The sequence below is a fragment of the Ambystoma mexicanum genome, chromosome 1q (assembly GCF_040938575.1).
Source record: "Ambystoma mexicanum isolate Mex_15411 chromosome 1q, UKY_AmexF1_1, whole genome shotgun sequence".
NCBI classification, from domain to species: domain Eukaryota; kingdom Metazoa; phylum Chordata; class Amphibia; order Caudata; family Ambystomatidae; genus Ambystoma; species Ambystoma mexicanum.
The window spans coordinates 1,321,642,520-1,321,661,274 of NC_090922.1; positions in this window are offsets into that span (position 1 = coordinate 1,321,642,520).

Here is an 18,755-nt window from a genome sequence, read left to right on the forward strand (position 1 = left end):
ATTTGTATGGAGTCTGTTAGTGTATTCTGATTTAAACCAATAGCCACAGCCTCATTTACCAGAGAGTCCAAAGGTGCATATGGGAGTACGGGCTTGTTTCTATTAGAGTGATTGGAAATGATACGGGCAGTTGCTAGCTGATGGTATTTCTTCGAAACTGCAGTTGATGCAATTAAAGCACTTTTTGGAGGAACATTTAAATGTCGCAAACAACTTTTAGTTTTCAAAGTGTTGTCCCTCGTCGTATCTTTTTTATTTTTTTGGTTTTTGTCAATTAGTACATGGCTGTTTGTTACACTTTGGAGCACTCTTGGTAAAAATGGTGTAGGGGATACTCCTAGGAATTGTTTCCACCGCTTGAAGTTCCAGCGCACCTCCTTTCACAATATACGTGGAGCACTGGTCAGTAACATTTTTGATAATTCCTTCAATTAGCGGTACTACCATGTTATGTGTAGATGTTTTTGGGTTACTTAACTCATTTGCTTGACTCACAGCTGCTATTTCACCTAAAGTGGTTTGTGTACCAATGGTCACTGAGGGCACAGTAAACCCGTGCCCGATCGCAATAGGAGGCTAGACAATAGTAGTGGTTTTCTCTTGGGTCAAATTAAACATACTGGATTTAAGAGGCTCTTTACAGAACTTGCGAATATCCGCCATGGGGGGACGTTTGAAACCAATTCTCTGGACTTTCCCAGCTTGCAAGACTACCGGCGTTGAGCTGCAAAAAGAGAGTGGTTTCTTCCGGCGGTTTGGTATAAGGGAGCTTGTGGGGGCTTGGTAGAGCACGGGCATGATGTTAGCCGGCATCCCAGCCTTGAGGGAAGGAAGCCATGCCTGCATTTTTGGTAAATACTCACACTCTGCCAAATTGAGAGAGCCCCAGAATAAATGAGAAACAGGAAGAGGGGGCTCCTCGCTGCTCGCTAGCACGCTAGACAGCGAGACAGCACCACTCTGCAACCACTCCTCGAAAGGAATAAATCCTTAGCAGAAAGCCAGTTGTTCATATTAAAAGAATTATCCAAGATTGATTTGCGAGTATTAATTAAAATGGGCCATTCAAGCAACATGTGTTTAAGAAAAATCATTTTTGTGGGTAGCAGATGCTATAATGAAAAGCTGGCTTTCTCGCTCTATGCTTTACGTGTAATTCCCTAAATTAGTGCTTTGGACACGTTCTAATGTAGAAATGTGCTGTCATTTTGAAAAGACTGTCAAATGCACATCACTCTGTTTTGTGCTAAATATAATTTAGTACTATTTGGTGTTACATGATTTTTACCTCTTCTTAAAGCACGTGGTTTCACTCAACGGTGTTTATCATTTTTAGTTTGGGCTATTTGGTGGCGTTACAAGCGTTACTTTAAAAGCCCAAACTATTGTCATTAACATAAGAGCTTCAAATATGGGCTTTGAAAGTGGGTCTGAAATGCTTGTCCAATGGGGAAGACATTTGAAGAGGGATACACAGTTATAATCCCACCCATTCCTTGCCCCTAGCCAATGTAATCCATATGGCTAATCCCAACCATTTCTGCCCATCTTGGAACTCTTTGATTTTGAGTGAGCTCTACCATGGAGGCAGCAATCTTGGATCACTATCTCTAAGGAAGCTATCTGGAAACAAGCTAGCTATCTTTGAATGGAAAAGATAGCATGTATCTTCCAAATAAAATGATACAATTGTTTCAAACAGCTAAAGTAATTTGCATTTTAGGAGCTTATTTTGATTTTACATATGAAAACAAGTTTGCCAATGGAATTAGATCTGTGATGCTTCGGAACAAAATGTGTTCTGCCAATTAACCCATGACATTCTTCATTCATAGAATGATATCAATTTTGCAATGTGTGTTGCATTTAGAAAATGGCTCAGCAACCTCCCTATGCTGCTGCACATCGATCTGCTAAATTGGCTGGTGCGAGCTGTAGGAGCATTTGACATGTGGGCTTACTTCATTTCAAGAACACAATAGAATTCTGTTAACAACGTTCATGTGAGCATGCAATCGTCACTGTTGTGGGACTGCCGAGCTCACAGACTCCCTCTTCCTCTCACACCCACTGCATATATGGACGAGCCTGAATCAGTCTGCTGTCTCCGAAGCCTCCCCTACAGCAATACCCCTCCTCTTCCTCAGAAGAAAACAACAACAGCAGTGAGACCTGCAACTGTGCTCATAGCTTCCTGAATCCGACCCTTCTTTCAGTTGTTGGCAATCAGGGACTCAGTGATATTACGTGGCAGCTGCCAGGCAGATCATAATGAAGCAGTAGGGGTGCATCCTTACTGTTAAGGAGAATTCTTGAGAATGGCTCATTTCCCTTACCTACTGAGTCCCTCAGCAGCTTTGCTGGATTTCTAGGATTTATTTTTTTCACCTGGTAAGAGTGTGAGCCTTTTTTCCCACTCTTACGTGTGTTTTGCTCTGTGTGTTTAACATTTTTGTGTTCAAAGACTTTGGAGCTTCACCTACTCATAGGAATCATCTTTTTACTGTGTGTTAGAGAGCAACTTTATTGCAGTGACACAGAGTTGTCGTTTTCAGACTTCCCACTTTAAATTCCATATTCTGGGACTGACTACTGTCTCCAACAGGTAAAGTTGCCATTGACTTTATCAGTCTTTTTAAATTCGCAGACCCAGTACAATCTATCTTACATAGAGTACTGAAAAGGGCTAATAGTTATCTCTTTTTGTTTGTCTCTCATGGAACATTATTTCGTTCCCCTTTCGTTAAGATTTGGCTGGTGGCAGTGGTATCTACCCTATTTTTCCTACCGCGGTCTATGTAAATAGCCTTGGTACTGTTTTAGGCCAAGTTTGTAGCCTCGCACTTAAATCCGCTGAACCCCATTTACTTTTATTTGGTTCCGGCTGGGTTTATTCGCCATTTCTTTTTGTAAGGTCTTTCCCGTGTGTTACTCTGCGCGCCAAACCCGTTTTCGTTCCTTTGTTCGCCGTCCTTTGGCGGGCTTCTGCACAGAATCCCTCATTAGGTGCCTGAATGTGTGATGGGGACAGGATGTGAGGGAGGGGTTTGAGACTACCTGCACAGGGTCTCCTTGGAGACCCTTGTCGCACTCTGTATGATTGGCTGTGGTGACTGTCCCGCCGGGACGGCCACTCTGCTGTGTGATTGACAGCCAGGCTGTGTGAATGGGGGAAAACTGCATAAAAAGCAGGTCTCTGGGGCTTGGAAGGCAGAGTTGCCACTGAATGTGTTTGAAATCTTTTGCCAACCTGAGGGCTTGTCCTTCCCTACTCTTTTAAGTTACTTTTCTTCCAACCAACTTTGTTTTGAACTTAACCATGAACTACTCTGAACAGTGTGATCCTCTGCAAATACTCTGTAACATTAACATTGGCCCAGGCCTATTGATTTGAATCCTCATTGTAGCAAGCCTTTTCTAGATTGCCCTGCCTACTTACTTGTTGGTGCTGCTTAATTTGGTATAACCTTGTCGTTCCCTCCCTTTTAAATTGCTAGAGTGCCATTTTGCTCACACTTCATTTTGAGCTTAACTTGTCCAGAATTCATCAGGTGTTGTGTAGTATATTAAGAGTGTGATTTTTCCTCAGCTTTACTTAGTGAATTATTTTACAACTGATGTGTAAATGTATATTCTTTTACTCAGAAACCTTGAGTCAGTGTTTGTTTGAACCATAGTGTTTGCTGTCCTTTGTGTAACTATTGATACTGCTCACTTACTATTGAGATAAGTCTGGCTGCTCAGCCATCGCTACCACTTCACTGTGTAGTACAGGCTTGTACCAAAGGTGAATTTGTACTGTCATTTGTAGTCTTAATTGTGTGTGGGGACCCAAAAGGGTACTGCATATGATTCTGCCTGACACTTACTAAAGGAAATTGTGTTTATTTTGCAAACGTAACCCACTGGAATCCACACTGAGTTATTAAACATTCCCATTAGTTGGCCGCTGGGCGCATTGACTGTCTGGCTCCTGTTGCATTCTTTGCCTCTTCGCAATTACCCTAAGATGTTTAGCCCTGAGTGACAGCAGGTATGGGCCAATGAAATGCTGAGGTGGACATCCAGGTCAGCGTATGGCGTGTGACCTGAAAATCCGGAGCTGCGTCAGCACTGGTAATGAGTAGGTGCGTGTAGAAAACGATGTACACGTTTCTATGCATTGAAAGGGATGTTTGAGTGCATCCATGCGTATGCATGTGTGCAAATGCAAATGATTACATTCCAAGAGTGCATGTCGTTGCTGGGTGTAGGGGCCACATGTCTGTTCACGTTAATGTAGTGTGTGCACGCACTTGTGTTGCTACCACCCCCTCCTCATGCCCGGTGTCTCTGTTACCGCTGCCCCCAGCTGAGGGTGGAGTGTGCCTCCAATCCCCCTACTCCCTACTGCGCAGCTCGGCATTGGCTGCAGCGTGCTGCCACGTGCTTCCACGGGCAGCCTGAGACGGAGCCGTGCGCTTTGGGGCACGCAGGGACACCTGCCCACCCCCCGGCTGAAAGCGCCTCAGTTTAAACCGCACTTTTCCAAGAGAGTTTATCGTGAAAACTCTCCACTGGAAAGCCAGCGACTCGATGAAAGGGAATCAGCTCTCTTCATTCTCATGTATTATTCCTTTTATCTCTGTATTTAATACACATAACATAGATGGCTCGCTTAGGCCAATAGACACACATGAAGCATCGTGACGTGGGCTCTCTTTTTCGGCTTTTAAGATAGGTGGCGCATCTAACTATTCTTTTTCAATACAGGTTTCATCGGCAGCAACATCGACTCTCCGCTAGGCCTCGCTTAGGATACAGTGACACACAGAAAACTGGTAACTTCTTAACCAGTGCAAAGTATGCTTCCAGCTGCCATGCCAAGGAACAGGGAGGGCTGTGGCCCGGCCCCAAGTACTGAGCTGAGCACGCGACACCCAAACTTAATATACTGTACGATTTTTGTGTAATATATAGGAGTATAATAAAAATAGACAAAGGGGATTTCCGAGGTTGTATTTATTCAGCATGTGACGCGCATTGTATTTGCACATAGCCCTGGAGGTGTACAGGGTCGGACTGGGACAAGAAAAAGGCCCGGACACCCAAAAAAAGTGCCCCACCCCTCGCCTCAAAAAAGTGGCCCACCCCTCGCCTCACGACCTTTGACCTTTGATGACATCCCCGGAAGTGTTGTCATTTGACCCCACCCCAAAGTGACATCCCGGGAAGCGATGAAACACAACCTTTCACACCTTGACAAAACAGGAAGTGACATCAAATAGCATTGGGCCTAAGTACACTATGAAAAATCTGGTTATGATTTCACTAATGTGATATACATTTCATACACGAATGGATCACCATGTGTCATTAATATCTGTATGTATAGATCTATATTGCACGTTGCAGGTGTTCCTCCAACCCCAAAAAAAATCTGTTTCTTTTTTTTTTTTAAACCGGCCCAGGCGTGGCCAGAAACCGGACCCCACTCCCCAGGGACAATTTCGGCCCGGGCACGGGCCAAAGGGCCGAGGAGCCAATCCGACCCTGGAGGTGTAACCGAGTCTGTAAGACTACTGCCCTCCCGCTCTGCACCCCGGATCGTTGCAGATATCGTCCAGGCTCAGCAGCACCTGTGCTCTCACTCCGCTCCGCTGCTCGCCACGATCAACCCCTCCCAGTGTTCAGAGGTGTCTAAATCGTAGAGTCGTTCCAGTTTCCTGTGATTATGCACAGGCGCAGACTGGCCTAAAGGGCAATGGCCGAACCAAAAAAGCAAAATGCTAGTGTGGGTCCGTTTTGTGGTCAAAGCGGGACACTTTTTGGCCATTGTGTGGGCTAGTTTGATGAGTTACTTCCATATGGGGCTAGTAGTTTTGAACATTGTTTCTGAGAAAATATTCTTTAAGTTGCACAATTTGCATTATATTTTGAGCCAACAACTCCCCCTTGGGTACTATTCAAACAGTGTGTCACAAAAGGAATGAATTGCCATTTGCAACTGGGGGCCACTTTTTCATTGGTGTCCGAGGCAGTTGTATACCCCAGTCGGACCCTGCTCGTGCATCAGCTGGAGAAAGTGGTGGTCGATTTCTCTAGCGGCAGAGACGGCAGAGTTTTGCAGGCCATTGCGGCTCATGCTAAAAGTGGCAACGTACAGAGAGGGTAACACTTCGAGGAAGGAAGCACTGTACTTATGCCAGTGAGGTTCAGGGATGTATCGCTTCTGGCTGCTTCTGTATCGATTTTAAACCTACAAAGTATGAAAAGTGCATTTTTCACTCTTTCGTCTGTTGTCCGCCCTAAGCAAGCCCTTCTTTCACGTTTAGGCAGGATGAGCTCAGAGCGGTGCCATTGATGGCTAAACCTTTTTTTCTGGGAGACACGAAAAAACTGTGGTGATTTAACCCTTGATGCAGAATGTAGGCCGCCAATTCATAATGGAGGGTAGCCAGCACTGCCAAGCAGCCTATCTGGCAACACCAGAAGCCCAAACTGTTGGCAATGCCAATGTTTGCTTGTAACTGCAACTACTCCCAGATATAGCGTAACGAGTGGGATGCATCCATTTTAGCTGAATGCCTTAAAATAATTTGGAAATAGTGCTAGAGACATTTTAAACTCTTTTCATTTTTTGATTCTTTTATTCTATATTTTCCTCTTGCTGCATTTACTGCATTGTTACTGCATGCATGTAACATTTGTTGCGTTGGTATGATTCTTGTACTGTTTTTATGTTCATCTTTCTTTACCATCTTAACCCTAACAAAGCATTGGTTCATTATTGCTACAGTATCCTGCACCTGGAGATTGTTAGACACATTCATTTTTACACTGCACATGTATTCATTGTTGACCTGGGAATTGCAACTGTCTGCATGGTGAATTATGCACAAGTAACCTGCCTTTGGCAGTGTGCAATCCCGGACAGAAAAAAAAAATAATGTTGCCGGTCCAGAAACAAGGGTGCTGGTAAGCTCACCTGCACCCTTGTTTCCCGGATCAGCAAACTCTGAGTCTGCCTGCCGTGGCTGCTGTGCCCGACAGGTCTGACCCTGCTGAGCGCAGCGGCCACGGTAGGCAGATCTGTCATGGAAGCACCAGCGCCGTTAGCAACAGTGCCGGTGCTGCCTTGTCCCCACTCCCAACGGGAGTGGGGACTTAAAATTTACCGGTGCCTGACTTCCCGGGCCGCCAGACTCGTAATGGCACAGGGAAGTCAGGCGCCGGTAAAATATTGCGAGTCTGGCCGCAATCCACCCGTAGCACCGGCAGGGTTACCGACGGACTCGTAATGAGGCCCAGTTTGTTGCTTTTCTAACACTTTTTTTGCATAGAGCAAAGCAGAAGAAATGTTGGACAAGGAGTTTTTGTGGTCTTCTGGATGGGATTAAAAGGCAATACCTTTGATTTGTCCCCCACAGCAGAAGGCGAGAGAGGAAAGTGCTGATGCAGACCCAAGGATTCATCAATACAGTTAGGAGGTCATACCATTGGAAACTCAAAACAATATTGATTTTATTGGAGCCTATCTGCAAAACCTCCCTGCCTTAGACTGGGTTCACCTTTCCGCACTGACCGGTCTCCCCTGTCTGTGAACCTCTGTATCCCCCTTTCCAAACCCCGCTAAATGTACACTTAACCGTCTCTCCTTCGCGTTGTCCCATGCTATGTAGTGTTCTGTTGATTCCGGTTGGCTTCCCACTACATAAATACCTACAACACATGAAGAACACCTCCTGAAGTCATTGTCAATTCTGCAGGCGGTATCCAGAGGGGTCCACGCAGACTAGGGGTTTATTGCCACGACTGTGTGGGAACTATTCCCTACACGCAGTATGTCAAAAATACCATATGTGGAAAATGCAATACTCACAAAGTATATGGTCATTAAAAACAAGCAATCTTAAACGAGCTGCCTGTTTCTACCTTTACCACCTTACTCAGGAGGAACCCCTAAGTCTTCTTTATATGTTTCAAATCGTCAGTGGTAGGAAACTCACAGAAAGCAGTCATTTATATTATATTAAATTGCAAAAGTTAAAGTATGTTGTTTTTATGCTGACATAAAAACACATAAAATGATAGCAGGAAAAGTACTTCACAGCCCAGTGATAGTAGTGAAATCAAAAAATATTTGTTTTAATTAACAAATGATCAGTGCGTTATAACTATCAGTTGTCATGTTAAATAACGATTTAACTTTCACTTAAAAGCCAATCTCATGGGAAAAGAAATGTTCATTTTGAAGGAGAGGATTTTATTATTTTTGCATTATACAATTGACCCCACAGGATTTTCTGCATACTTTCTCTGATGATTCTTCCAGGGATAGGAAAGGGCATCATTACAATTACAGGATGTAATTGACGTTGGGGGTAAGACCCTTTTAAATGAGTTATTCTACACCCACTCTACCAACCGCAAGGTTGACCATCTGTTGATCAATGTTTTTACCCCAGTATTTTGTGAATGTTGTGTTTTTATATTGGAATATGTTATATTCTATTAAAATGTTTCTTTATTTCTCTATATGTGTTGGTAAGTGGTGTTTATCAGTAATCTCCATAGCTTGAGTACATCAACAGACGCGTGAAAGGGTGGGGTAGCCTGTTTCCATTGTATTTTTTAGTATATGAAGAGGGCAAACCATAGCCCGAGGCCCGTACTCGAGCTTAGGGCATTCTAGGTGGGTAGGAGTGCCAGGTGAAAGTCTGAGGGGTTAGGCAAAGATCCTAACCCCTGACATTAAGTCCTAATTTAGAAGGACTTACAATATTTAATTTTCACATAAAGGAGGAGGTCTTCCTTTCCAATCCCAAACCATTTTTATCATCCTTTTCACTTCCTTGCATTTTTCTGTCTACAATCTTTCTCATTTTGTATACATTCCATTTCTTTTTTAATGGCCATGTCTGCCATTTGTACATCTCAGTTCACCCTCCATTTATCTTTCACGATAGAGAGTTTACCATTCCCTTATTCTTCCCATTCTTTCCCCCTTCTAACTTTGACCCTATCCCATCGTATATTACTGGCACACCTCCCTTTTTATTTCCCTTCTGTCTTGCTGGTAATCGAGTTTGGCTGTAAACTCAAAACGGCTCCCCAAGTAATATACTATGTGCCTCGACAGGTTAAACATGTCATTTGAGCTGTTGTATCCATTCCTGCCTTTCCAATGTCTAATCTCTTTCCTAGGCTTACATGTTACTGATCCAGGAAAAAGAACAGTTGATGATGTTTCTAGTACTCAAGTCAATTTCCATGCCCACGTTGTATCATTATTCAGATGCAGGTTTTAGTGCCGGTGTAAGTGAATTCAAAGTTAACGTTAACTTTCCTCCACGGGAGGCACAGCTCATGTCTTATTAATTGATTAGTGGACATTTCTCTTTTGTTGTGATGCACACCTAGCTACCCCACGTTATTGGAACAGGATTGATTCTTATCATTCATCAAAGGTCTACGCACCGCAGAATTTCGAGTTTCAACTCGATTTACCTGCAGCATGATGCTGGAGGTAAATTCTACACTTAAAGTTGAATAAGCAGTGGATTTACTGGTCAGAATTAACGAGTTCAGTAAATTGGGTAAAGATCGCCATGGAGTCCTATGGTCTCCAAAAATGGTGATTTGCATCACCCTACCCCCGGTCCTAACTCTGTGTTAAGCCCACGTGACCGAGCGCTGGTAGGGGTAATGCCAGATGGCTGCTGGGATAGCAGTAGTAGCCTAAATATCGATTTTTGCTGGTACTGGTATGTTCACATAGATTCGTTTCTCATTTCAGTTTCTCTTCTAGGGTTAGAATGCTGGTGTGTAGATCCCATACTGTATTGTGCCTACCATGCGTGTTTGTATTTTTTAACTGCATTGGACAACTCCTATTTCCATGGAATTTCCTAATGAAAGATGTGCCAAATGTTATTTCAAGTACTGTTCTATATTAATGTTAGTTTTCTCATGAGAGGCTTCACCTTTTAATACTCTTTCTCTTTCTTGAAGTGTTTAATTAGCCTGTATAAATGTTTTTCTTTCTCATGCATAATGCATCGTGTTAGGGTGTTACATCATGTTCAGTGGGAAAATGAGCACTGGTCCTTTTGCATTTCATTTTGTGTTTTATCGTGTGTGGAAGGTACACATGTGTTTGAATGGCTGTTAATCCCTTGATCCTTCTTGATTGTCTGGGCATGAATCCTATTATCTTACTTGTGTGAATGGGTACTAATCCCATGATCCTTCTTGATTGTCTGGGCATGAATCCTATTATCTTACTTGTGTGAATGGGTACTAATCCCTTGATCCTTGCTTTGAGTAATAATACAATGGTCTGATTGAGCAAATAGGTGTTAATCCCTTGAATTTTTTCACATGAGTTTCCCAGTTCCATGCATGACACCTCGAGCCAGTCCTTGCTTTTGCTTCCAATTGCATGGTGGAACTTGTAGTTTTGTTTTTCACATTGCAAGGGTGGGCCTATCAGTCCCAGCCTGTAGTGCAGAAAAAACAGGACTGGCTTAAAGATTCCATGTGGAACAGGGAAACTTGTCAACTTTGTATTACGTTTCCCAACGGAGGTCCCAGCGGGTTCCCTGTCCCTTCCCGGAGGGAAGAGCTCTATTGCTCCATGCCCAGAGCTCCAGGATGGCCAGGAGGCTGGCCCCACCCTTGGGCACCTCCCTTGCATGTGGGCCGATCATCTTCCTGCCCGGCGGAGATATGGGGGTGCCGCAGTGGATTGCCATCCATCCCTTGAGGGAAACTTCCTAACACGCACAGCCAGAGTTTAGGATGGCCTGGATAATATAGGTTTAGCTCCAAACAGTATTATTAAAATATAATTTCCCCAGGGCTAAATTGAAGCAAGCTACATTATTTACTACATTTGCTGCAAAACAGGAAAATTAATGTTTTAATCACCAATCATTTTGTGCTGTGCTCCACACATAGTACAACAAAAGAGTCACATTCATTTTTGCCCGAATACAAACGTTTTCAGCTAATATGGATTGCTACAAAACCGGTGTGCTCCATTTTGTTTTATCAAAGCATTTGCTTATTTTTTTGCATTGCTGCATATCTTACGTAATGTGACCCGAAATCGTTAACTGAAGAAATCTCGCTGCACATTTGTGCAGTGAGAAACTTGAAAGCGTGTCAGACTCTAGGAACATGTTCATACTTTGGAGGGCACTCTGTAGGGGTTTTGTAAGACAGGTTTGCTGTTTCTGGGACTGAGCATGTCATGCCAGTAAAGAAGGGGGGGGGGCTAGACTTACCTAACTCAAGGTTATTTCTTATTTATTTATTTAATATGCTCAAAGCCAACAAAGACTTTACATATAAAAATCATCAAAACACTCCAATTTCGTCACATTACATTGAATTACATCCGATAAAACCATCACGTAAAAACAGTGTGCCAGCAGGCAATTCCATTAAAATCGATAAAACAAACTCATAGAAATTCATCATGTGAAACCTAAGATTAGGATCATTTCCATATAAAAGAGATTGCCATATATCATACATGTTCTCATTGTTGCATCTATTATCGTACGTTTGCAACTATTTCCCTCTTAAAAAATGAAGGCTCTAACAGTGACATATAATATGTTCTGCAGGTTCTATGACCAATGTACCACATAGCCTACAGAATCTCAAGTGCCTTGGAGCACCTAGTTTTGCTCCCATAACCTCCATCGTATCACGCATATTAAATTTAAATCGGAGATAGCGTCTAATAGTGTTACGATCTGGAAAAGCAACTTGATATATAGGGTTTTTTTCAGATCCCAAGGCCAAAACTCCAAAAACAATCCACTGTTAGATTTAGTTGCTAGGTTAATCATGTCACGTTCTTTACCATGATTTAATATCGGTGTTTTCAGTAACTGTTTAATCTTAACATGGGGTTTTATCAGCCATAAATATGCATTCTCCTTGGCCCCCCTGACATACACCCTGCTCAGCGCAGCAATAACACTCCGATCTTGCAAATTCTTTTTCATATCGAAGCCTTTCATTAACTCGACGATGAAAGTATCATTGAATCAAGGTTGTGTCTAAAATCACATCAATTTCCTCACAAGAAACAAAGTCATTGCTACGCCCAATTAAATCGTGTAACTAATGCTAATGGTCCTAATCTGTCAAATGAAGATCCAGCTCTGAGCACAGAAACGCTGTAATAAACAGCATTCCTGGAGACCATCTAACCTAAAAAGGATTAGACACGCATGCAGCTGAACCCTTCAGCCGGAAAGCTCTGAGTAATGTGTAGCCAGAAATTCAGAGGGAGACTTACATGCAAAAAACAGTAACTTTATTATATATTTCCTCGCAAATTAAAAATATCAGCAAACATGAATACACTTGAATTTAATATTTGTGGAAAACAGATGGGATAGCATCTGCAAACCATGGAAGTTAATTTCCATTCATATGGTATTTATTTCTCCTGGGGAGGTCATTATTGCCCTTCAGAAGCAATATAGCAGGAGGGGCACTTGTAGGGTAATAACCTGCTTCGGGGTCAGGAATAACCCATATATGATGCAAATGTAGTCCTTAATTCATAGTTATTGTATTGTGTTGCTGATGTGTGGAGGATGATCTTTTGTTATTGGCTGGGTAATTCGTTACTGAGTGGTGCATGATGTGATGAGGAGGAGGGTGTCAGAGAGGTGGCAGAGGAAGGAGTTGTGCATGCAGTCGGCTAGGTAACCTGAGGAATCCGATGTGCTGTGTGGGGCATTGCCTTGTGGGGGGGAAGGAGTTGTGCATGCAGTCGGCGAGGTAACCTTAGGAATCCGATATGCAGTGCGGGGCATTGCCTTGTGGGGGGGAAGGAGTTGTGCATGCAGTCGGCTAGGTAACCTGAGGAATCCGATGTGCACTGTGGGTCATTGCCTTGTGGGGGGAAGGAGTTGTGCATGCAGTCGTCTAGGTAACCTGAGGAATCCGATGTGCAGTGTGGGGCATTGCCTTGTGGGGGGGAAGGAGTTGTGCATGCAGTCGGCTAGGTAACCTTAGGAATCCGATGTGCAGTGTGGGGCATTGCCTTGTGGGGGGAAGGAGTTGTGCATGCAGTCGGCTAGGTAACCTTAGGAATCCGATGTGCAGTGTGGGGCATTGCCTTGTGGGGGGAAGGAGTTGAGCATGCAGTCGGTTAGGTAACCTGAGGAATCTAATGTGTAGTGCGGAGCATTGCCTTGTGGAGGGGAGGAGTTGGGCATGCAGTCGGCTAGGTAACCTAAGGGATCTGATGTGCAGTGTGGGGCATTGCCTTGTGGGGGGGGAGGAGTTGTGCATGCAGTCGGCTAGGTAACCTGAGGAATCTGACATGCAGTGCAGGGCATTGCCTTGTGGGGGGAAGGAGTTGCGCATGCAGTCGGCTAGGTAACCTGAGGAATCCGATGTGCAGTGTGGGGCATTGCATTGTGGGGGGAAGGAGTTGTGCATGCAGTCGGCTAGGTAACCTAAGGAATCTGATGTGCAGTGCGTGGCATTGCCTTGTGGGGGGAAGGAGTTGTGCATGCTGTCGGCTAGGTGACCTAAGGAATCCGACGTGCAGTGCGGGGCATTGCCTTGTGGGGGAAAGGAGTTTTGCATTCAGTCGGTTAGGTAACCTGGGGAATCTGAAATGCAGTGCGGGGCATTGCCTTGTGGGGGGAGGAGTTGGGCATGCAGTCGGCTAGGTGACCTAAGGAATCTGATGTGCAGTGCGTGGCATTGCCTTGTGGGGGGAAGGAGTTGTGCATGCTGTCGGCTAGGTGACCTAAGGAATCCGACGTGCAGTGCGGGGCATTGCCTTGTGGGGGAAAGGAGTTTTGCATTCAGTCGGTTAGGTAACCTGGGGAATCTGAAATGCAGTGCGGGGCATTGCCTTGTGGGGGGAGGAGTTGGGCATGCAGTCGGCTAGGTAACCTAAGGAATCCGATGTGCAGTGCGGGGCATTGCCTTGTGGGGGGAAGGAGTTGTGCATGCAGACGGCTAGGTAACCTAAGGAATCCGATGTGCAGTGTGGGGCATTGCCTTGTGGGGAGAAGGAGTTCAGCATGCAGTCGGTTAGGTAACCTGAGGAATCCGATGTGCAGTGCGGGGCATTGCCTTGTAGGGAAAGGAGTTGTGCATGCAGTAGGCTAGGTAACCTAAGGAATCTGATGTGCAGTGCGGGGCATGGCCTTCTGGGGCAAAGGAGTTGTGCATTCAGTAGGCTAGGTAACCTAAGGAATCTGATGTGCAGTGTGGGGCATTGCCTTGTGGGGGGAAGGAGTTGAGCATGCAGCCGGTTAGGTAACCTGAGGAATCCGATGTGCAGTGCAGGGCATTGCCTTGTAGGGGAAAGGAGTTGTGCATGCAGTAGGCTAGGTAACCTAAGGAATCTGATGTGCAGTGTGGGGCATTGCATTGTTGGGGGAAAGAGTTGTGCATGCAGTCAGCTAGGTAACCTAAGGACTCTGATGTGCATTGCGTGGCATTGCCTTGTGGGGGGAAGGAGTTGTGCATGCTGTCGGCTTGGTGACCTAAGGAATCCGACGTGCAGTGTGGGGCATTGCCTTGTGGGGCAAAGGAGTTGTGCATGCAGTAGGCTAGGCAACCTAAGGAATCTGATGTGCAGTGCGGGGCATTGCATTTTGGGGGCAATGCATTGTCTACACCCGGCTTTTCTTCTTTGAAAATGCAGTTGTCATACTGCGTAGGCACATTGAAGGATGTTTTCAGAATTGTTTGGGAAACTATATATGGGAAGAGAACAGTGCAGTCTTAGAGTGATTGCTATTATGGGATAGGTGTATTATTAGGCCTTGTATTTGCAGACATCTGTTTGAACATGTACACTTCGTTCGTTCACAATGTTCGAAATCGACCAATCCAATATGCATTTATGTGTGCGCGGATATGTGTATGTAGGCATTGTGGTAGTGTGTGGTGTGGGGGGCTGGGATGTGGCCTAAAGGGGGGCATGAGGAACTCCCCCATTAAAAAAAAAACGGGTGGAAATCGTATTGGAAGTGGGAACACCTGAGTCTTTCAAGTTATCAAGATCAGGGGGCATTTCCTTAGATCAGCATGGACCAATAATGTCAAGAGTCCTGCGGCCGTGTTACTGGCAGCTGGAACAATCCATTCACTGGCTCTTCACTAATGAATAGAAAATCCGGAAAAGGGTGCAGCTTTAAAACAGTCACCTCTGTGATAAATTGCAATATGATGGTCTCTCGTTAGTGAAGTCCATTAATTCTGCACTCCCATTCCAGAGCTTTTCACACCATTTGTCTGACTCGTAAAATCAGACACTGAACTAGTCAAGTGGCCGAGAAGTCCACAAAAGGCTGATTCACCTTCAAAGAGATGCTTTTTACACATCATTGCTTTCTTGGAAGTATCCAAGCAATTTTACATTCAGGAAGGGCTGAGAACTGTGCTTGCGACACACAGACAGAGAACAGGTCGTCCAGTGGTACAAGTCAGGTTTGTTCTTAAATTGTTTGACATTGATGCTAAAACTATACGAGAACATGTGCTTCGATCAATATGCAGATGACGCTGTCATGGTTGCAGAACTTTAGTTAAGGTTACAGTGCACTTTACATTGAAAAATGCAAATAAATGATCCTCTGTAACATTTGCACGTGTTCTTGTAGATTCATAAAATTAAGCGAGGAACTGGTCTGGACTGGTTACCAGACATTTGGTCGAAAAAAATTGGTCGACCAGACAAATGGTCGAACCAATTTGGTCGAAAACCAAATGGTCGAATTTTTTATTTTTTTTATTTTCACCCCTTTTTTTATTTTTTTGGGGGGGTCCCCCCCAACCCCATTATTTTCTCTAAAAACCCCTTTTTTTAAAAAACGAAAACCCGAAAAATAAATATATAAATAAAAGAAAAAATTCGACCATTTGGTTTTCGACCAAATTGCGTCGACCAAATGTCATTCGACCAGTTTTCAGTCGACCAAATGACTGGACACCGTCTGGACTAATATGAACGCTCAGGTCAACTCTGGAAAAGTTCCATCAACATGCCCAATAGGATTATGAAAATGACCCTCATCTCTAACTGGCTACTTCAATTTCAAAGATTTGTGTCACAGATGCAGACTTTATCACGTAGTTGTGAATATCAAAAATGTTTTGAAAATCCTATCAGCCAAATTCAATTTTAAAGCAGAGAAAAAATTATGTCAAAAAATGTGGAGTAGGAATAAAAACACACAGACACGTCTACATCCACCAACACACATGTAGGTGCACACACACACTCCTCCGATGTACAGGTGCAACTGTGTGAGGCACACAATGAAAAGAAAACTATACAGTGAAAACAAATAATTCACGCAAATGAGCAAGAATGTCAGCCACACCCAGCATGCAGTTGGGCTGGCATACATTCACAGTACTGACAAACAGAAAAACAAATACAAGATGGTCCAGGCACTCATCACACATCTACTAACATTACTTAATTACTGTGTATCAAAATGTAAGGTCTACCAATGTTAAGGTGTTTCATATTATTATACAATAAGCATAAAATAAAACAAACAGTTTTGGTACCTTCACTCGCCCTCGCAAATAACAATAAAAGTAACAGAAGCATATGATATGATATGATACGTCATTTATAACGTGCCTGTACACAAGAGTTTCTAGGCGTGACAAGACAAGGAGGGGGAAACAGATGGAGGACAAAACAAACGATCTTACTAGGCCTTGTGTCATTCAGATCATGCAAGTGCAGTAATGCAAAGTGCGGGGGGGCAGAGAGAAAGGGAAGTGCCACGGAGAGGGAAAGGGGAAGTGCAATCAGGGCAGCGTCTGACCCTCGCGAGTTGGAGGTGGCTGAGCAGAGGGCTCGAGAAGGAAGGTGTTTTGGAAGAGAGTTAGCTGTAGTGCGTGCCCCAGCCCCAGAAGGCATTGTGGACGATGCAGAGCCTTGAACTTGATCCTTGCAGCCGCCACGAGCCAGTGGAGAGATTTCAGGGTTGGCTTGATACCGCCCCAGGGCTTGAGGCCAAGGACAAGTCTTGCAGTCCTGTTCTGGATTAGTTGCAGAGGGCAGAGAGTAGAGGAAGGCATATTGAGAAAGAGGCTGTTGCAGTAGTGCAGTCTAGAGAGAACCAGGGCTCTGGAGACAGTGAGCTTCTGGGGGGAAAGTGAGAAAAGGAAGAATACCTCTGAGGAGGTGCAGCTGGTCGTGGGCCTTCTTGGCAAGGTCCATGATGTGAGGAGAGAAGTAAAGAGTGGATTCAAAAATTACACCACCGTTTTTTGCCTCACTGGAAGGCGCAGGGGGTGGTCCCATGGATGCTGGCTAGAGTGAGAGTGGGAATGCAGGAGCAGGGGTCCCAATGAGAAGGATCTCAGTCTTACTAGCATTAAGACAGAGATCGTTGGAGGTGCACCAAACCTGAATTTCAGATAGAAAGGCAGGAATGAGCGAGAGTGGAGAAGAGGCTGAGGGGAGACTGAAAGAGAGCTGAGTGTCATCCGCATAACACTGAAGGTTAGGTGAGAAGGTAGAGATAAGGTGGGCCAAAGGGGCCAAGTAGACATTGAAGAGCCAGGGTGAGAAGTAAGTGCCCTGGGGAAGACCACATGTGGAGAGAGAGGTCGTGGGCAGAAAGGACCCAAGTTGGTACTGGGAGGGTCAGTCCAGGACAAAGGAGGACAACAACTCCAGGGCCTGATCCGTGATGCCCAGGTTCTCATGGAGTCGATTGACCAAGATAGCAGGATTGATCATGTCAAAAGCAGAAGAAAGGTCAAAGAGGATGAGGATAGAAGGAAGGCTTGAATCAAGATTAGTGATCAGATCTTCACTGGTGTTCAGGAGAGCAGTTTCTGTACCTCTGGCAGCTCTGAAGCCAGACTGGTGGTCATGGAGACAACCAATAGATTCAGTGTGGAGAGTAAGCTGGGAAATGGTTAGCCATTCCAGGTGTTTGCCCTGGAAAGGAGTGAGAGGGATCGGGTGATAGTTTGCCAGACAGGTAGGATTAGCAGAAGGCTTTTTAAGGAGGGGGTGCACAAGGAAGTTCTTTAGGAGAGAGGGGGAAAGTTCCAGTGACAAAAGAGTGATTGCAGAAATTTGACAACATTTATATAGATCGGACTTGTCTAGAAACCTCATTGGGTGTAGTTGGAGAGAAAGAGGAGAAGGGAGGAGAGGGAGAGTGTGGGATACATTGACCCACTCAGCATAATCCGATCCATAACCAAGCTGCACTTCAGCAGTTAACAGCAAAATGGCTGCACTGGCTCCTTTGAGCACCACTGCCTCGCATCAAAATTGCCTTTTGCAGCTAAAAAATGATGGCTGCCATGTCTTGTCAAGCACTTATGGGGCAAGTTGGAACAGGGAGCAGACCGAGAAAGGCCACCGGTGTGTTTTCTTGTGTGCACTAAAGAAGCGAAGTGAAAAGCAGCGCTGCTACGTTTTGCATACCAAATACACTTTACATATATGCACGTACAATGCAAACAAATACATGCATATGCTAAATATGTATTAACATTTTAAATACATTAATCCATAGTACTTTTACAAATAACACACTTGTGATATAAAGCAGAAACATTTCTACAGAATAACAGTCCTTTGCATATATTTCTCCATATGCATGTTCAAACATAATGCAACAACCTACATTTATTACACCCAAAGCAAACACATATATACAAAACAGTTTGTAGATTTCTTTTTATATACATACGTGCAAACATAACACAACTGAGCCAACATACTGTGCGCC